Source organism: Magnolia sinica, chromosome 12 (genome assembly GCF_029962835.1).
Source record: "Magnolia sinica isolate HGM2019 chromosome 12, MsV1, whole genome shotgun sequence".
Lineage (NCBI taxonomy): Eukaryota > Viridiplantae > Streptophyta > Magnoliopsida > Magnoliales > Magnoliaceae > Magnolia > Magnolia sinica.
This window is the reverse complement of record NC_080584.1, coordinates 20,217,670-20,231,650: the sequence shown is the minus strand read 5'-3', so window position 1 is coordinate 20,231,650 and position 13,981 is coordinate 20,217,670.

Genomic DNA, 13,981 nt, shown 5'->3' with positions numbered 1-13,981 from the left:
CATGCCGTCCAACCATTTGTGAGATCATTTTACAGCATGGGAAAATAGTGGTGAGCCAGATCTAAAGTTCAAGTGGACCCCACCATTTAAATAATGGACTGTGACATCCACCGTTCAAATTCCTAAGGGCCACAGTAGTTTCCAATTAAGTTGATAATTGTTTTCATTTCATCTATCTCTATGATAACTTATGAATAGGTCGGATCTCAACTATATAAGGGTGGGCCCGATTTGATATACCTTTGACCCATTTGATCAAACCATTTGATTCGGCCCATTTGGTCGGCCCATTTGAATCGGCCCATTGATTCGGCCCATTTGAATCAGCCCATTTGATGTATATGAAGTCCGATGTGATGTATGTGAGGCCCAATATAATGTATGTGTGTGGCCGTTACATTGTTTATAAAATCCTTATGTAAGTCACTCCTTGGGAGCAGTGTTGGTTAGATGTTTACATTGAGGGGCAATGATGGTTAAATGTCCTCATTGTGACCTTCCCTTAGGCCTTGTTAGGCCCATTCTCTTCATGGGTTAACCCAAATAAGTGGGCCCCATTCACTGTAGACGGATGACTCCATGTTATCGGATTTGATATAACCACAGCCGAGTGCCGATGTTTATATTATGGTTGATCAGCTGATTATCTATGGACCCCGCCTTGTTTATCGACCCTGATTGTCGGTACCAATTATAGATGCTGATTATCGATGCTAATTATCGAGGCAGACGCTGGTTATTGATACCGATTATGAGTATGTGACAATATAACATCATGACACATACCCATGCGCATCATCTGTATGCTTGTGATAAGATGAGTGACTGATCATAGCACATGTCATTGGGCAGATTGTTATGGGACTCCCTGGTAAAGGGAGATACCCACATGAGCGCACGGTACGTGCATGATTGTTGTATGACTGGATTGTATAATTCATGCATCTCGCATTGTGTGACATGTATACTGCACGTCCTAGTGACATCAGGGTCATAGCCTCCACAGGCATATCATGGTTGGCAGGATTGGATACCAGAAATCTTGTTCTACATGGGGTGCTATAGATATCCCTGGATGAAAGTCCCTAAACCCTTACGGTACCAGGAGGTTGCTCCAACGTCTAGACCGAGTGAGTGTATGAGCACCGAGTGCTGATTACCAGAAGGCCGCGCTTTCCACTATGTCATGGTCGGTTGGAAGGGGGTGCAGCCTTACCCACCCCAGAGGAGGGCGCAAAGCTAGCTTGAGTTTGACCAGCTCGAGGAATGGGTCCTCTATTAATGAGACGGACCCGATATTGGCAAACGGATAGTGAGGTCTCTTTCACTCACCTTGTTGCGCGTGATGGGGCGACAATTTGGCTTGGAGTGTATTAGACCCCAGTTATATTCTAGAGTTAAACCGTATTGATATATGGACTCAGATGAGGATTCTTATGCTTGAGTTGCATCTCGCATCGCATGGCCTTGGTATGGCATATATCATTCATGCCTTGCATCGCGTAGCCTTGGTATGGCTAATAGTATTCATGGATTCATCAGCATATTCCGTATTACTCTGATATTGCATAATTATATTACTATCTTGCGCACACACTTTCACCACCCTCTAAGCTTTCCATAAGCTTATGCACAACTGTTGCGTGCAGGTGAAGTTAGACCACAACAGTGCTGAAGCAGGAGCGCTTAGCAGATCATCTTGGAGCTTTTTTTATCCATTATCATTGTATTTCCCTTTATGCTCATTGTACTTATAAGTTTTTTATCATAATAGGAATGTGATGGAGCTTTTTGTTGTTGTTTGTGGGTTATGCCTTTGGTTATGCTTATTACGAATCAAACTGATATTGAAAATCCTCCTCGTAGCATCCCAGGATCGGAACCTGGCGAATGGACATTGGGAGCTGAAAATGGGGTACTACGGAGGCTATCAGTGCCGGATTTGGCGATCGAGAATTTTATGAGCCCGATTTCCGAGTTTGGGGTGTGACAGAAGTTGGTATCAAAGTATAACTTGGGAATAACCAAGAACAATATTACATGTCTACTATGAGTTTAGAATGACTAAGTCCCGAAGTTCGGATAGCTTAGCGATCTTCCGTTATAGGCCTTTAACGTGCGTACCTTCGAGAGTTTTCAAAGTTGATAGGCATCTTCGCTCTTTCCTGTAGGACATGTCTTGTAGGAGAGTGACCCGATCGACTCCCGCTCCATCACCTGAGACTCCCGCTCCATCACCTGCGACTCCCGCCCTACCACCTACGATCCCCACTCCACCACTAGAGATTCTTATTGCCCAGCCTGAGGATGCCGCTCCTCTACCAGAGACAGGTGTGGATCCGACCATATCTCTAAGTGCCTCCCAATTACAACAGATGTTACAGGCTGTGACAGCCCCGCTTTAGGGACAGAGTAGGCACCCCGTCGTTTCATCAGACCAGGCAGAGCAGGAGCGCGTGAGCGCCCTCCTTCGAGAGTTCCAACAGCTCGATCCCCAGCATTTCCAAGGCGAGCTAGACCCGACAACAGCTGAGAGATGGCGTTCCAATGTGGAGAAGATATTTGATACGATGAGATGTACGACCCAGTGACAAGTTCGGTTAGCTGTGTTCCTTCTCCAGGGTGAGGCTGAGCACTGGTGGACATCAGTCTCCCGAGCAGTAGGCGCCGATTTTGAGTGGACCTGGGAGGATTTTGTGGATCAGTATGACCGACAGTACTTTCCTAATCACATCCAACGATAGCGAGCATTGGAGTTTGAGGCCCTAGTGCAGGGTGATATAATGGTAGCTCACTATGCAACTCATTTTGTAGCGCTGTCCAGATTTGTGTCATATCTAGTAGATAACGAGGAGCAAAGAGCCCACTGATTCGGAGATGGATTGCATTACGGTCTTCGAGGTCATGTTATTGGGCATGAGTTCCCGACTTTCGAGGGGGTGGAACGGAAGGCCTAGATTTTTTAGGCTAAGTGGGTCGGTTCTCAGTCTGATCGCAGTCAGAGGAGAGACTGGAAGAGACAGGCTCCTTCCGGTGACTCCCAACAGTATCGACCACAGCAGCAAAGGTGCAAAGGTCACCTAGCCTTCCATGCACCAGCAGCACCTCCAGCACCACCTCTGAGGCAGTTTACCAGCACTTGTTTTGGGTGCAGTGCGACGGGGCACTGTATGTGGGAGTGTCCCCACCCCCAGCAGCAGTAGCAGTCGAGGGGTCTACAACAACCTCCACCACAGCAGTAGCAGAGACCCCCATAACAACAGCGACAGTAACCCCCACCACCGAGGCCACCTCAACAGCAGTATCAGCACCAGCCTCAGAGACCGCAGCAGCAGAGGCAACAGTTTCGACTGCCTCAGCGAAAACAACGGCAGTATACTCATAGGGGATAGGCACCTCCCCAACCGGCTCAGGCTAGGTTCTATGCGGCTCAGAAGGACCCACAGTCATCCGGAGGAGTCGTCGAGGGTATACTTTTAGTCTCTGTATGCATTGCACGTGTATTGTTTCATTTTGGTGCATCGCATTCTTTTGTGGCCGAGAGTTTCGGCCGATCGACTAGTTTGCCGTTGGAGTCTACTCGTGATGACCTGTCAGTATTGACTCCCTTAGAGAAGACTGCAGTGTTAGGCCGATTTTGCTTGTCTTGCCCTGTTCTAGTTGGGGATATCTTTTTTCCTGCCGATCTGTTTGCATTGCCGATGTTTGAGTTCGACGTCATCCTGGGCATAGATTGGCTTGCCGAGTACCACGCCATATTGGATTGCTCCGCGAGGACAGTCATGTTTTGTATACCCGGCTTGCCGCAGTTCCAGTTCATTACTGAGCCCAGAGGAGAGTCGTTGTCTTGTATGATGTCGTGTGCCATAGAGGAGCCCATATTGGCGAGCATAGACCAGTTGTCTGTGGTTTACAATTTTCCTGATGTGTTCCAAGAGATTCTGGGATTATCACCTTGCCGACACACCGAGTTTCAGATTGACCTCGTGCCGGTACCGCACCTATTTCGAAGGCTCCGTATCATATGACACCATTGGAGTTGCGGGAACTGCAGAAGAAGTTGGACGAGTTGCGAGAGTTGGGCTTTATCCGTCTGAGCAGTTCATCGTGAGGAGCGCCAGTACTCTTCCTGAAGAAGAAGGATGGCTAGTTAAGGCTCTACATGGATTATCGCGAGCTCAATAAAGTCACGATCAAGAACAAGTACCCGCTCTCGAGGATTGATGATTTATTTGATCAATTACAGGGTGCACAGTTCTTTTCGAAGATTGACCTGCGTTCTGGTTATCATCAGATTCGGGTCCGAGAGGAGGACATTTCGAAGGCAGCTTTCATGACGTATTATGGTCATTTTGAGTTCCAGGTCATGTACTTCGGACTGACCAATGTGCCCGCGGTATTCATACAGTTGATGAACGAGGTCTTTTGCCCATATCTCAATCAGTTTGTTGTGGTGTTCATTGACAACATCCTGATTTATTTGAGGACCCGTAAGGAGCACGAGCAGCACCTGGAGATTTCCTTGCATACCCTCCGCGCACACCAGCTGTATGCGAAGCTGGAGAAGTGCAAGTTTTGGCAGGAGGAGGTGAAGTTCCTCGATCACGTGGTGACGAGGGAGGGCGTCGGAATGAACCCCTCGAAGGTTGAGGCAGTGCGTCAGTGGGGCCAGCCCACGAACGTGTCCAAGATCTTTAGTTTCCTTGGTTTGGCAGGCTACTACAGGCGTTTCATTGAGGGCTTCTCTCGTATTGTAGCCCCACTAACCAGGTTGACTTGAAAGGGTGCGGAGTTTGTTTAGAGTGACACCTATGAGTGAGCATTTCTGGAGTTGAAGGACTGCCTCACGTCTGATCCTGTCCTCACTCTTCCCTTTGGGAGTGATGGATTTATTATATTTACCGATGTCTTGCATATTGGTTTGGGTGCTGTCCTGATGCAACTGGGAGACCAGTGGTCTTCGCGTCTTGTCAGCTCAAGGTCCATGAGCTGAACTACCCCATGCATGATTTGGAGCTGGCTACAGTTGTCTTTGCACTGAAGGTGTGGAGGCACTATCTCTATGGGGTTAAGTTCTAGCTCTTTTCTGACCATAAGAGCTTGAAGTACCTCTTCTCACAGTCTGAGTTGAACATGAGGCAAAGGCGCTGGATGAAGCTCTTGAAGGACTATGACTTCGATCTTCAGTATTACCTGGGCAAGGCGAATGTGGTGGCAGATACCCTCAGCCGTCAACCACGTGGCCTAGTGGTGCATATGATGGTCTGAGAGTGGAGGATGCTTGAGGATATGCAAAGTATGATTTTGAGTTCGGCCTGTAGTCTTCTATCATGTAATTATCGAGCCTGTCAATTCAACCTTCTCTTGTCACAAGGGTGATCGAGGCTCAGCAGGTTGATGAGTCATTGTAGAGTTATATGGCTGAGGCGGCATCTAAGAGTCATCCAAATTGGCAGATTGGTTCAGACGGTGGACTTCACTTCAGAGGCTGATTATGTGTCCCGGATATTCCTGAGTTGCGCAAAGATCTTATGACCGATGCACATCGATCGCGGTTTTCTATCCACCTTGACTCGACGAAGATGTACCGCAATATGAGGCGACAGTATTTTTAGGTAGGGATGAAACGCCAGATCGTTAGTTTTGTGACCAAGTGTAACACATGCAAGTGTGTTAAGGCCGATCATCAGAGACCCCCCGGTTTATTGCAGCCGTTGAGTGTCCCGATGTGGAAGTGGGAGCATGTGTCGATAGATTTCATTATTAGCTTGTCAAGGAGTCAGTGCGGTCATGACGCCATCTGGGTTGTTGTGGATCGTCTGATGAAGTCGGCACATTTCCTTGCGATGCGTGCGATTTAATCTATGGACCGGCTTGCGAGGTTATTTATCGCGGAGATCGTGAGACTGCACGGCGTTCCAGTCTCGATCGTTTCTAACCGAGACTCGATGTTCATGTTTCAATTTTGGGGGAGCTTCTAGAGAGCGATGGGGACTGATTTGCAGCTCAGCACCGCGTACCATCCACAAACCGATGGTCAGATTGAGAGGGTCAACCAGATCCTTGAGGATATGTTTCGGGCCTGTGCGATTGATTTCGGGGGTAGCTGGGATGAGCATCTACGATTGGCTGAGTTCATGCATAATAACAGCATCAGGTGACCATCGGCATGACTCCTTTTGAGGCATTATATGGCAGACAATGTAAATCACCGAGTTGTTGGACCGAGGTTAGAAACAGTCATCTCCTAGGTCCCGAGCTGGTGTAGCAGATGTTAGAAGCTATTGATATCATCAGGTAGAGGATGCGCATAGCTCAGAGCCGACAGAAGAGTTTTGCTGATCGCCGACGTCGTCCCTTAGAGTTTGATGTAGGGGACCATTTGTATCTCAATGTCTCGCCCATAAAGGGTGTAGTTCATTTTGGAGCGAAGGGCAAGCTTACCCCAAGATGCATAGGACCTTTTGAGATCACTGGGCGCGTTAGCGCCATGGCCTATCGGCTTGCCTTACCATCTCAGTTGTCTGGCATCCACAACGTTTTTCATGTCTCTATGTTGAGGAAGTGTGGGTCAGACATCGTTCCTGTCATTGATTGGCAGCCGTTAGAGGTTCGTGAGTACGCTTCCTATATTGAGCAGCCTATTCACATCCTTGATTGGAAGGAGCAGGTCCTCCAGACCAAGGTCATTCCATTGGTGAAGGTTCAGTGAGGTCACCATTCTGTTGAGGAGGATTCTTGGGAGCGCAAGACCGAGATTCGAGAGTGTTATCCTCATCTTTTTTATGATTGATTATGTGTTGTATTTGGTATGTTGTCTCTGATTTTATTTAATGATGTCATGTTTCTTATTCCTCATGAGTTATGTCTAGTTGCGATGATTGTGTAAATTTCGAGGACGAAATTTTTATTTGGAGGAGAGAGCTGTAAGACACGTATCTTAGTCCGTACCATTCCGTATGTTCCCACAATCCTCCCTATTGAATTCCGACAACTTTCAACCCTTATCCGAAGTTTGCGCACTATCCTAAGTCAAGTCCTGCAAACCAGAGTCGACTCAAACTGAGACTTGTACCTTAGCGACTGTACTGTCGCCGCGGTTCTGTTGCCACGTCCTACCCGCCGAGGCAATACCCAGGCCAGGAGATGTGGGCCCGCGTTCAGTTCGAGAAAAATATCGCACGTGTGAATTTTGAGAGAATCTCTACAACATGTCACATCTATCAATCAATCAATCCCATCAAGGGTCAAGTACATATCACCTCACACCCATCCCTAAGTAACCCTTAAAGTTAAAAAGTTCTTACACACCCCTACCTTTCTTACACTATCTACTCCTAAAGTCAACAAAATTCTTACACACCTATCACTCACCACATCCATCACTCCATCACCCATCCCTCCCTCTCTCTCCTTACAACACACTCTCTCTCATTGCTCAAACTCTTTTCCAAGCAACCAAAGAGCCACACGTCTAAGCTCTCCCAAAGCTCTCATGGAGGAGCTTTAGTATGGCCCACTTCCTACCCTTTCATCTCCCATCTCAACCATTAAAATTTCATCTCTTCTGTTAGGTTCGAAGTTAATGAGCAAAGGAAGCCAAGGGAGCAAGAAGAAGTGGACGGTGGGTGATCTTGGACCCATATTTGCATTTTTACTTTGTGATTGTAGGGCCATATATGGTGGGACCCACCTTGACGTATGCTTGTATCCATGAGGGGCCCATAGTGGCGGGGCCCCTCCATCATCTTCGATCTCTCTTCCCTCTTCTCTCTCTCTCTATAATCATGGCCCACCCATGATGTGTGTATTTTACCCAAGCCATCCATTTTGGTGGGTCACCTTGATCCCTGTTTGGGGCCTGCATGACCGGATGGTCACACAAGCCCGGATGAAAGGGAAACACAAATATTATATTAATCCAATCAGGTGGGCCACATCCATGTGGGACCCACCATGATACCATGTTATATCCATGCCGTCCAGCATCCCTAGACGTTGGACGTGGTAACAATGAAGTGTGGACTGACGTGGGGTGTGGTAGCAGTGAAATGTGGACTGACGTGGGGTGTGGTAGCAGTGAAGTGTGGACTGATAGTGGGTGTAGTAACAGTGAATTGTTTGCTGACAGTGGGGTCCATGGGACCCATCCACGTCCTCCATCCCTTTTAATGGGCCACACCATAGTGCATGTGTTTTATCTAAACCGTCCACCGCCCCTGGAAGGTGGGACCCACGTCCGTGTGGGGCCCTCTTTGATATGTTTATCTGCACCCAGATCCATAGCTCTGGTGGTAGATTGGGAGAAAGATACCTCATTTCAACGCTGAGGTCCTAGCATTGATTCCCTAGTGCGATGGCTAACAGTGAAGTGTGACCTGATCGTGGGGTTCGTGGGACCCATCCACGACGTCCATCCATTTAGATGGACCCCACCACGATGCAAGCTATGTTCCACCATCCTTAGATGGTGGGACACACCCCACATGTGAGGCCCTCCTTGATGAATGCACTGTCCAGGGCGTCTAGGGCCTAGACGTTACTTATATATATATATATATATATATATATATATATATATATATATATATATATATATATATATATATATATAATGTGTGTGTGTGCTGGTGGGCCCTATGTGGGACCTATCATTGCCCTTTTAATGCAATAAAGCTGCACTAACTGCAGCTATAATATAATATTTTATATATATTATATATATACATGAGGGTGGGCCCTACGTGGGACCCACCTCTCCCTTTTTAAGGCAGCAATGCTGCATGTGACATATATATATATATATATATTATATTATATGTTATATATATTATATATGATGGTGGGGTCCGTGGGACCCACCTCTCTTTTTTTAAGGCAGCAATGCTGCATGTGCTGCAGCTATATAGCTGGTCTCTTAACGTCAGCAGCCCACAGGCCCACCTTTGATGTATATTTTGTATCCCATGTCATCCATCTGATGGTGGGACCCACTCCATATGTATGTGCTTTAACCCTATGGTGTGGGCCCCAATGATGTATGTGCTTTATCCACATAGTCCATTGTTTGGATGGTGGGGCCCACCATGATGCATGTGTTGAATTCATGTCGTCCAACCATTTGTGAGATCATTTTATAGCATGGGAAAATAGTGGTAAGCCAGATTTAAAGTTCAAGTGGACCCCACCATTTAAATAGTGGACCGTGACATCCACTGTTTAAATTCTTAAGGGCCACGGTAGTTTCCAATTAAGTTGATAATTGTTTTCATTTCATCTATCTCTATGATAACTTATGAATAGGTCAGATCTCAAATACATAAGGGTGGGCCCGATTTGATATACCTTTGGCCCATTTGATCGACACATTTGGTTGGCCCATTTGAATCAGCCCATTTGAATCGGCCCTTTGATTCGGCTCATTTGAATCGGCCCATTTGAATCGGCCCATTCGATCGGCCCATCTGAATCGGCCCATTCGATCGGCCCATTTGATGTATATGAAGTCTAATGCAATGTGTGTGAGGCCCATGAGCGAGGCCCAATGTAATGTATGTGTGTGGCTGTTAGATTGTTTATGAATTCCTTACGTAGGCCACTCCTTGGGAGCAGTGTTGGTTAGATGTCCACAATGAGGGGAATGATAGTTAGATGTCCTCATTGTGACCTTCCCTTAGGCCTTGTTAAGCCCATTCTCTTCATGGGTTAACCCAAATAAGTGGGCCCCATTCACCGTAAACGGATGACTCTATGTTATCGAATTTGATATAACCACGGCCGAGTGCCGATCTTTATATTATGTTGATTGGCTGATCATCTATGGACCCCGCCTTGTTTATCAACCCTGATTGCCAGTGCCGATTATAAATGCTGATTATCGATGCTGATTATCAAGGCCGATGCTGGTTATTGATACCGATTATGAGTATGTCACAATATAACATCATGATACATGTCAATGCGCATCATTTGTATGCTTGTGATGAGATGAGTGACTGATCATAGCACATGTCATCAGGCAGATTGTTATGGGATTCCCTGGTGAAGGGAGATGCCCACATGAGCGCATGGTACGCGCATGATTGTTGTATGACTGGATTGCGTGATCCATGCATCTCGCATTGTGTGACATGTATACTGCACGCCTTAGCGACGTTAGGGCCATAGCCTCCACAGGCATATCGTCGTTGGTAGGATTAGATAACAAAAATCTTGTTATACATGGGGTACTATATATATCCCTAGGTGAAAGTCCCTAAACCCTTATCGTACCAGGAGGTTGCTCCAATGTCTAGACCGAGTGGGTATATGAGCGTCAAGTGCCAAATACCAGAAGGTCGTGCTTTCAACTGTGTTGTGGTCAGTTAGAAGGAGGTGCGGCCTTACCCACTTGAAAGGAGAGGGCAAAGCTAGGCTGAGTTTGACCAGCTCGATGAATGGGTTCGCTATTATCACACCCCAAACTCGTAAACCAGCCTCACAAAATTTCCAATTGCCGAATCCGGCACCGATAGCTTCCGTAGTGCCACATTCTCGGATTCCGTCACTCATATGCCAGATTTGGATCCTATAATGAGGATTTTATAACATACATTTGTCTCATAAGAAGCATAACCACAAGTATACCCAAATCATAAAGGCAACATCATCACCACATATCCACTAATATAATCATTTGAATGCAATACTAAAAAGGAAATACATATGTCAAAATCAAAGCTCCAGAGGACAACTGCATGGTCCAAGCTCAACGCTACTGCAACTTAACGCCACCTGCACGCATCTATTGTGCATAAGCTTACAAAAGCTTAGAGGGTGGTGAAAGTGTGTGCATAAGATAAGTGTCAAGTATGCCATAAAGCCCATAAATCATACATCATCGGAACAAGCAGAAATACTGACAAGATCGTGAATCATACGATATCAGAGTAAGCGAAAAATATACTAGTAAGTCCATAAGTGCTATTAGTCGTACAAAGGCTATGCGATGCAAGACATGAAAGAGACAATAACAAATGTTGAGGATGCAATGTAATATGCAAATCCTGACGAGGCATGAATACCATCAACCTCGCCCTATAAGTACAAAAAACATAATAACCCAAAATACTAAGTACTGCAGATGCAATGTAATATGCAGTGCGAATGAAATGAGCATGCTGGAATGTGAAGTCGGGATGATAGTACATAGTATTGCAGGCTATGGGGTCCACCACAAGGGACTTCTATCTAAACTAGTCTCATACTTAAATTTGGATAGTCCGGCTCAATGTGGTAAACTCCTAATTTCAGGTTAGTCGAGCGCCCAACCGAAATCCTGTCATGTGAAGGTACACGTAACAAATAGTTACACACCACCAGCCTGAGTGAATGGTGAATGAATGAATGGATGGATATGCAATTTCTGCTCAATAAGTCCATATATCAGTACGGTTGCGCTTTGGGGAAATCACCGGGGTCTATTACACTCCACACTGACTGCCTCCTCCCTAGCTGCATAGCCTAGTGAGTGGAAGAGACCTCATTATCCACCTAGCCAGCAGTCTGCCAATACCTACTCGGCTTGTTGATAGTGGACCCATTTACGAGCTGGTCATACTCAGCCTAGCTTATAGTTGTTCACACCCCAAGTGCAGGGTTATACACCCCAAGTGCAGGGTTGTGATGTAGTAATAAACTCGGTAAGACCGAGGTCGAATCCACAGGGATTGAAACCTGTACGTTATCTGAAAATAACCAGATCTAGAACTAGGCTAAGATGAAATCTAAACCAATTGTGATTTGAGAAATAATGGTGAAATATTAATCTAAACTTAAAGAATTCAGAGAAAGGGAACTAGGGATTCAGAGGATCCACTTGTAGAGATCAGGGAGATCTTATGCCTGCTTCATGGATATTATACTGAACTTACTTGATATAGTTTTCAAGAGATGAAAGGTATAAGAATTAGGTATGATTCCATCATAAATCCATGCCTAAGAGACAAGGTAAACAACCGAACTTAGACCAATCCATAACCAACTAAAAGATGTATGAGTGTTAGGAAGGATTCCATCATCCAACCATGTCTATGAGACGATGGCGAACAACAGGGTTTCCGAACATCAAAACAAAAAGGAAAGGAATTATTCAAGCCATCACAGATCTACTGTAATTTAAATCACAACAAACCATTAATGACTAAAAGAATTTCTTAAATCAAAACAGAGTCAGTCATTTCAGTTTAAATCAAACCTGTAGAAGCTCCCATCACGCCACAAGCTTCACCTCTTAGCCCTAGCTAAGAGGTTTAGCCTAACATAATCAGACTAAATCTCAACATAATTCATAGGAAAAAGAAAAAAAATAAAGAAAAAATATATAAAAATTCCAAACACTTCTCTCTCCGCCTCTCTTTCTCTATCTGACGTCCCCTATTCAAGCACACCCTCTTCTCCACGTTTGGAACTCTTTTTATACCTGCTGGAGTGGTGGAAATCGGATTTGGGAAGCTATCGCACGCGCAACGAAAGCCTTTTCGCAGCCAAGTTCGGGGCTTCATAACTCTCGCGTTCCTTGCGTTATTCCTGTAAAATCAACATCTCTTGGAAGTATTTTGGCTGGCCTACACGATGGATGGTTCAGATCTGCCATATGATCAAAGATGGTGGGCCACAACTGCTTGAAAAATCAGATTTCGCGGACGTACGTAGCCTTTCGCACGTCCGACGCTGACGTAATTGGTGGGCTCCACAGAGGTGTTTTCAAGGAAATCCACCCCGTCCATTAGATTGCCCTCGAAATTTCGGTAAGAAACGGATGGTTTTTCATGTCCATTGACTCAGAATCAAAGAAGAAATCATTCAAACATCAATTTGAACGTTGTAGGGCAGTCCACTTATGGCCTCTGTATCGCTCACGTGTGCTTGCATGGGTCCAAAAATTCAGCATAGGTTTGAAGTATTCATGGCCCTCTACAAGATGGACGGTTTAGATTATACGTATGTACGCTGTGGGGCCCACTAGCGTCCGCAAAACGGACGTCGTCCGTCCGTTATACATCGCTAAAACAGAAATATCCATTTTGGGAAGAAGAAGCGGGTCAGCTGTGGCTGATCGGCTTTAGTCGGTTCGGTGCAGCTCGCGTACACGTACATGTGCAATGTACACACCTCACATACGAGCCCCATTGTGATGTATTTCAAAAATCTGATCCATCCATTCATTTTCTCATCTTATTTAAACCGTCGAGACCAAAGTTGAGACAATTTCAGATATCAGGTGGGCCCAGAATCAACGGTTTATGGGCTGATCTGTCAGTTGGGGTACTTCCATAGTGATCCGAGGGCTGAAATTTGATATGTACGGTTAATTTATGGCCCTCAAGCCATGTATGAAGTTTTGAGCCAATCAGATGGCGAGAACTATGTGATCTTGCATTCTTCACCAATTTCGGGCCTCTTTAACGTGAATGGCTTAATTTCCTCGGATCTTTGGCATGTAAATTCTTCAGTCTTGGTTCTCTAGAGTGTCTCCCTCGCTCTGGTGACTTCGGAGTGTTAAATCCACACTTCTAACACCCTTTTTTTAGTCCATGCTCGTAAATACACTCTACATCACAAACACGATTAATTCGGGCCATTAAACGGTATCATGTTTGTAAATCCATGCAATAACTGGGTCTGATATGCAATATTTGACCCTCAACACAACCCCCAACCAGCATTTTGCTAGTCCCGAGCAAAATATACGAAAAGTAAGTTGAGAATTACAGAACAATTTCTATAAACTCGAGTGACTTTTGTAAAATAATCCAGATATGAGAATTCCCAGATTCATGAATGTTGGATATTACTTTCTCCTAGACTCAAGCGCATGGTAAACTTCATAATCAAGTTCAAAGTATTATTCCATTAATTAGAAAAATTCTAATCATTGAGATCTATGAGCGTACAGTGTAATCTCAGCTTATTATCATTAAAATTCACTTCTCTATTTCAG